The 7,934-nt window shown below is 36.7% G+C and overlaps 1 long non-coding RNA gene across 1 annotated transcript; it reads right to left on the bottom strand.

Moving 5' to 3' along the window:
* Window positions 1-4,639: 4,639 nt before the first annotated feature.
* On the bottom strand, window positions 4,640-7,607 carry LOC136844339 (uncharacterized). Its single transcript, XR_010854821.1, has 3 exons — window positions 7,509-7,607; window positions 5,944-6,148; window positions 4,640-5,226 (listed from the first exon to the last, which is right to left on the bottom strand). It is a non-coding gene; the product is annotated as an uncharacterized lncRNA (long non-coding RNA).
* Window positions 7,608-7,934: the final 327 nt, after the last annotated feature.

Genomic DNA, 7,934 nt, shown 5'->3' with positions numbered 1-7,934 from the left:
TTCGGAATGGGCTGACCCTTAGCGATACTATTGCCAAGTCGTCGACATTTCCCATCACTTTTAATAGCCTCAAATAGAGGGAATATTTCTCTCTCTCTCTCTCTCTCTCTCTCTCTCTCTCTCTCTCTCTCTCTCTCTCTCTCTCTCTCTCTCGTTGTTAATGAAAGGCTGCTCTTATCGTGGAAATATTTTGTTGTTCACTTAATTTGAGCGAAATTTTTGGTTTAGGAAAATATTCTATAAGCGAGGAGCGAGCGAAGGCGTACATGTGTGCGTGTGTGTGTGTGTGTGTGTCTATTTCTCAGTGAACTTTAGAATGGCTTTTCAGGCTGCACTGCCATCTCTCGTAAACTCAATAGTGTCGACACTTGTAGCGCCACCACGATTATTGCAAAGAGGTTCAATTAATAGGAAGTGGAGGCTCTAAATTTTTAAGATTGTACATTGACCCAAATAATATTCTAATTATCTTCCCCCTAAGATAAAAAGATATCACATGGTCTGTGAAATGTTCATCTTCACTTTCAATAATTATGAATCGGGATTATCCAATTGAAATACGCGTATTTGATATCTAAGAATAAAAATGGCCCTTGAAAACTAATTACCAGGCTTGTGTTCGTATTTATCTAAAAGTTTAAAATACGTTAATATAATATGAAAGTTGCTTTTCAATTGAGTACGCGAGGCACTAAAATGGTCAACACGCCGCTTGTCATTCCATGGATGGGCGACCAAAACGAACGGCAAATGTCGTTTGATCATAAGCTCGCGTGACAACCTGGGGGACATGAGTACCCCAAAACTGAAGGGTGACTAAGGTGTTAACAGACTAAATTAGTGGGATCCAGGCGATGGCTCTAAGCTCGTTTTAAAAAAGGTTAAAGAGTCAGCTTCAGCTAGTGACACAGGAAGTACAGAAGGGAACGCATGCTTCATTTTTTCCTTTAATTTGATTTGATCTCACAAGAACGCTATACTAAATACTAGATCCTCTCAAGCAAGACGCCGGTAGAAGGAAAAATCAGGGAAAACGATATACTTAAATCAGGAGGGAACTTTCGGAACGGTTTGGGGAAAAGCATGCGAGGGTCTAATGTGTAGGGCGCAGTGTCAAGGTTACAGTGGCGCGCCATATTGCCAAATAGATTTTGGGATTTTAGCAGACAGCATAAAACGTTTGGGGGAATTCATGGAAATTTTCCAACCTGAGCTGGCCTAAGGTTCTAGGAATTATAAACCGCTTCTTTTGCTCTGGCTGACACATTTGCGAGTTTCGGGAATGTAAATGGAGATTCAGTAACAAGAATAATGGTTTTTCTTGGTAAGCTTTTAGCAGGCCAAGACTGAATAAACGACCTTCATGTGATAACTGTCGTTGGTGTAATGTGATGGTTACATTGTTACTCTTCTCCTCCTACAGAAACCTTCACTTTTCTTACTATTCACTAACTTCTTTGCGCATTCGTCAGTTATTTGACATTTATTATGTAGTTACAAATCTATTATACACAAATAAATAACATACATATATAAGTAAGTAAACCTTAGTTTTACCAGACCACTGAGCTGATTAACAGCTCTCCTAGGGCTGGCCCGAAGAATTAGACTTATTTTACGTGGCTAAGAACCAATTGGTTACTTAGCAACGGGACCTACAGTTTATTGTGGAATCCGAACCACATTATAGCGAGAAATGAATTTCTATCACCAGAAATAAATTCCTCTAACTCGTCATCAGCCGGCCGGGGGAATTGAACTCCGGCCCATCGAGTGACAGTCTGAAGCTCAACCGACTCAGCCAACGAAGGGCTTACATACACATATAAATCCATACATACTTACATACACACTCTGAAGTTTCAGAGTTCTCAACTTCGAACAATCGATATCGAGTAGTAGCCTACCTGGTGCCATTTTCTGACGACAGCTTAGATTTCATTAAATAAGGAAATATTCAGTAGAAAAGGAATTACATTAAAAAAAGTATATGTTAGCTTCAGAGGCTTTGGCGACTTTTAAGCGAAAAAGTACACCCTTCTCATTGTTTATTGAACGTGGGGGAAGAAATCCCGTAAAAATGTGGAAAAAGTAGTTTCGAAAAATCACGGGACCTAAAAGAGGATTATAATTAAAACTTCAGAAACAGCAGTGCCTTGGGGTGTTTGTTTCTCTAGCTGGTTAAAGTTTTTCTGTATTTCGATAGATGGTAAAAAGCCTTTGTTCTTTAACGAAAACTTAAAATAAAATATCTACAAACTCCTACGTCATCAAAAGAGGAATGCCTCGTGGCAGCTGTAACACGAAAATGTGAACTTAAAATTTTTTTTTTTCGAAAGTTTTAGGGCTCTAGTTAGGAAAAAAAATGATTGCCGAGGGGAACACTTCTTCATAACTGACAGCTTCGTAATTGAGGAACACAATTTTTCCTATTTTAAAATGAGGTATGATTAGGATTAAAACCACAGCATTCATTCATTTATGGAAAACTTATCCTTTTAAAGGAATTGCAATGTGTATTCTTGGCCGTAATACTTCGACTCTGATATCGTTGTCGTTGGCACTCTTTGTAGACATTAAATAAAAAACTGTCTACAAAATAACAAGGTAACAGAAGCAAGTAAATATCTACAGTATATTTTTTTCTGTACTACTTTTTTAGCGATATGTTCAAGCAAATAGCAGTATCGGATAGAGCATTAGAACAGTCAAAATATGAATATTGATTAAGCTTTTATCTAAAAAATGTAATGCTTGGAGTCACATTTTTTTCTGGATAAATCCATACATAGAAGAATATTCAGAATGAACATATTTTAGCAAAATAAAAAAAAATTTCCATCGGTAATTTCCATTGATGGTCTGTCGTTGGTCAAGAACAGAATAAGAACAGACGTCTTTTTTTTATACCTGACCTTTGCCAAAGCTTAATTATGATTTATGGCTAAGTATTCTTAGTAAATGGTAAATTGGGAGGTTGAAGTGAATTAAATTGAATATAGAATTCCGGCTAAAGACCAAGCACTGGGACCTATGGGGTCATTACGCGCTGAAACGGAAATTAACAGTACAAGGTGTGAAAGGTGTAACAGGAGGAAAACCTCGCAGTTGCACGATAAATCAATTGTTAGGAGAGGGTGGAAAGTAAGATGGAAGAAAGAATATAGAAGGAAGTACAGTAAAAGGAACGAAAGGGGTTGCAGCATAAAGTGTACTGACGGTACTACCCCCCCTACGGGAAACTGGGAAGTTACCCTATTCATTATGTTAGGTCTTTTGCTATTCATATCGACCATTAATTTAGGGAATCGAAGCTTTAATCCCTTGTTTATTGATCAACAATGAAACCACAGTACTAAATCTATTCAAGTACTCCCTATTCTCAAGTCTCGCCATTCATATTAGCCATTATTTCATGTACACGAAAAGTTTTTGAAGGTACCGTTCAATTATAAACAAGTGTTCATGGTAAAAAATAAATAACCCCATTACGTCATTCGGTATTCATTCGAGCCATTACGTCAATGAAAAGGGCAGTTTCATTTCGCACCGAGAAGGATTTCTATCAGAGAAAGTGTGTCATGGTCGAGCATCACTGAAAAATGAATGCATCTCACCAGGCATCAAGTGATTTTTTTTGAATTGCCTTGAAGTGTACAAGTATCATACCATTCCAAAGCTTTTATTAAAAAGTATTTTTTTTTTTCAGCAAGCATATCGAGCAACTATCGGTTACTGTGAATTTGTACTAAATATTTCGGTGGTTACTTTTATAGAACCTGTGGAATGGAATATAGAATTTTGACCGAAGGCCAAGCGCTGGAACCTATGAGGTTGTTCAAGGCTGAAAGGGAAGTCGGGAGTAGAAAGGTTTGAAAAGGTGTAACGGGAGGAAGACCTCGCAGTTGCACTACGAATCAATGGTTAGGAGAGGGTGGAAAGTAAGACGGAAGAAATATGAACGGAGGTACAGTAAAAGTTATGAGGGGGGTTGCAGCTATTGGCCGAACAGAAGTGCAGGGACGGCGCTAATCCATCGGGGAGTTTAAGTTATCGTGTGAAACCGAGATCGATCATCAGTGAAGTACATACCACTAGAGGCAATTAGCAGTACCTTGTACTATCAGGATTTTGTGATCTTTCCGTCGATCCCAGAAATATCGCACATTTCCTTCCATTATCCAGATTGAAATATTTCTATTACATCGCGTTACAGTATTTGTGCCTTTGTATGTGCCTCTGTTAGAACCAAATCAACTAAGTAGCTTATCTAAGATGAGCGTAATGGCAAATTCACATTGCGTAAATACCATTGTTTAAAGCTTATTACGCATTGTTTAAAGCTTAAATAATTGCAAGTGGAAACCTGTATAAATTAGTTTTTACTAAAAGGAGTTTTACCGGAATAGGACAAGTATCCATCGTGATCCTGTCGTGAAGCATAAGCAATCTAAGATTTTTATCTGTTTGGGACTCACGGCTACCTTTCATACCAACCTTCTAGGTCTGGCCCATGGTATTTTAAAACTCTGGATCAATCCGCAGACTGAGGATTTAGTTTTATTTCACCATGTCTGATTTACTTGCAAAAACAACTCAGTAAAACACAAGGAACGTTAAAACAAACCAAATACAAGAATATTAAGCATAGCATTTATTACATAAATTTATTACATTCCAACCCTTAAGATTGTACTGTACAGTCATAGTTAATGTAACGGACATGTCTTTTCAGCAATAAGACTGCAGGGCCAACGCGCCTAGAGGAACATGGGTTTCTGACTGACATTTTGATCTGAAATTACACAAATTATGGCAGTGGGTTATATACAAAAAGTGCTCAGCCATCTGCAGCCGGTGCTGAAGTTGAGGAAATTAATGCAGAACCTTATTTAAGATGATCTCGGCAACAGTCAAGGATCCACTTGAATCTTGGATGGTTTAGAATTCTTCGCATTCGGTCCATACAAATTACACTTTAGGAATTACACTTTAGGACTTTTAAGGTGAATTAGCTGAGCAGTAACCTTTGAGAAGTTTGGTCAGCACAGTCAGTAGTAAAATGCCATTCCCAGAAACGGCTGGACGGTCCTGCTCGTAGCTAGTAATTTCTGGGTACACCGGAGCAATTATTACACCACCTCATGACAAAGGCAGGTAAGTTTTCCAGCACAGCTAAAGTCTGTTAATCGTGCACCTTGAATCCCCAGTAACTACCAGGTGTTCCTGCCAAAGTAGACAACGATATAATGACATTTATACCAGACATTAAAAATTCATTAGCTAAAAGACATTGGTCACATCAAAAGGCTAAAAATACAACCCATCAGTAGTAGACATGAAACTTTGCTTTCAATTACAGGAACCTGATACTGTAGTAAATCTTAAATCGAAATATTTCCCACTATCAATTCGTGAAGTAGATATGAATAAACTACAGTAACAGATTTCCCTATAGTCAGTCTAGATTGGAGGGTAATTGAGGTAATGTATGGTAAGGCTCAGACTTTCGCTTGTTAGGCAAACCATGACAGCAGTAATTCGACCTTCGACATTGGAGAAAACGAACTGGTCTGGTTTAAGGTTGAATTATTGGGAAATCTGTGAATGGCATATATAAAAACCAAATTAAATATCCTATGGCAACATTAATCTTAGATTAGAGAATACTAGGAATTAAGTTTTATTCAAAATTATGAGAGTACTAACACTATTTTTAGTCAAAATTTCTCAAGTATATTTAATCAAAACTTATCAAGTCCACATGCACTAGCTTTCGTTATTTTTAAAGGAACTTCAGCGCGTACTAATCTAATTTTTAAAGAGGAAACTCAGACTGAGGGGGCTTCTCTAACAATTACACTAACCGACAGTAAATTACTTTCATTAAGACTTCTAAATCTTACACTAACAAAACGAAAGTAAATTCCTTAAATCTTATACCATTAAACAGCTTAATAGCTGCAACAGACTGCCTTACGGCAAATTCAGATAAATTCTTATTCTTTCCTTGCAAGAAACTCAAACACTAAGGGCGCTCAGTCCAAATCCTTCAATGCCAAGCATAAATCAGGTAGAACCTCAACCAGGATTTCTGTGACTCTCGATGGTAGCGGCGCAGGTGGTGCTTTACTCCCATTTTCATTGCCTGCTGAAACAAAACATTGATCAATGCACTATTTAGAAAGCCAAATTTGGTAAAGTTTACAAGTACAGATATTAATTTGATTACTGCACCATTTGTAGAGGCAAATTTTGGTAAAGTTCACAAGTTCTTCTATTAACTTTATGGCATACTACGCAAACGTTTGGCCTCTAAATACTCTGTACTACAGCACATCACTAATACTGGTTATCTGCCTTTGATTTGGAAAGTTCTATCAAGAGTAATGGCTGCACAAGGGCAGGTTTTCCTGTTAAGTTGATAAATTTCCCACTTGAGAAACTTTAAAAATTAGGCGAATATAATCATACCAGCCCTAATGCGATATCCAAGGACTTCAGTATCACAGGAATATTAAGTCTCAAAATGGCATCCCATTTTTCAGGCACAATCTGCCAGTATTAGGGCAAAATAACTACCCATTAAACTTGTGGCAGTTTTTCCCCACGGTTATTTTGAGCCTTACCCCGAAAAATTCTGGATTAAGCGTAGTATCACATTCAACTAGTTAACTTGACCAGATTACCTATCGGTTACCCAAGATTCTAAACCGGATTTTCACCTAACTTATAAAACGTAGTGTGCACATTATAAGATTACACTTAGAAACTTTTTTTACACTTAAGAACTTTTACATGAACTAATTTACATGAACTAATTTAATGTCAGTTAGTAAAAATTAAGAAAATAAGATCAGCCATCACTATAAAGAAACTTTGATCAACGCAGGCTAACACTCTGGGCCAACTTAATTTTCGCAAAAGAAAAATTCATCGGGATCACATCAAAAGCGACTAGTAAAAAAAAAAAATTATCTTCAGCATTTGTAGGATGAAATAGGTTTTCATTTCAACATACTCAAGTGAAGTCTCCTCGCAATCTCAGGTTCATTTACTAGTTTCCACACGCTCAAGACTTACTCCGTATTTAAATCTAAAGCAGATTAGTCTAACCTGTAGTTAATATAGGCTAATTAAGGACTTCAACAGGTTCTGGCATTCTAAATACTGCAACCAAAGTTAAAGTACTCCGCTAAACTTTAAGTCTTTCTTCAATGGCACTCGCTTAAGGACTTGACGGAACGACCCTTCACAAATCCATAAACGCCAAACTTCAACAAATCTAATAAATCTAGAAAAACAGTTAAAGTTTTTCGGGTCTGTTCAATAGTCACAACTTGCTTCGATTGCTAAACTTTGGACGAGGTGAATATACTGACACCTAATGTTAAACATTCTTGTCCTAAGCCATATTTACATTCACACTAGATAAAGCATTTACAAACCAGCAAAGCATATGGAAACCTTAGAAATTTAAAAATTCACCCACAGCAAAAATTACTCACCAAATTTAATACTGCTCACGTCTTACGCGAGTCACAGCATCATTAAAACTCTTTAAAACGGTTACTTACTCGCGAAGTATACATTTAGTAACGTACAAGGACCTTAAAAACAAACCAAAACACTATATAATGCAAGCATAAAAGAAAAGTGCAGTCTTCCAACATATTCAAGGATCCTAAAGCACGGGATTTTATGAGAAAAGCGAAAAATACCGAAAAATATGTTAACGGTTATGATCTGAATATTTTATATATATATACGTACGTTACACACACACATATATATATATATATATATATATATATATATATATATATATATATATATATATATATATATGTATATATATGTAAAAATATATAACCAAGAATGGCATTATACTTATATATACACAGAGGAAAATTCAGCAGTGTAAAATGTCCTGA

The sequence above is a fragment of the Macrobrachium rosenbergii genome, chromosome 12 (genome assembly GCF_040412425.1).
Source record: "Macrobrachium rosenbergii isolate ZJJX-2024 chromosome 12, ASM4041242v1, whole genome shotgun sequence".
In the NCBI taxonomy this organism is placed as follows: domain Eukaryota; kingdom Metazoa; phylum Arthropoda; class Malacostraca; order Decapoda; family Palaemonidae; genus Macrobrachium; species Macrobrachium rosenbergii.
This window is presented reverse-complemented; position numbering and strand designations above follow the sequence as displayed.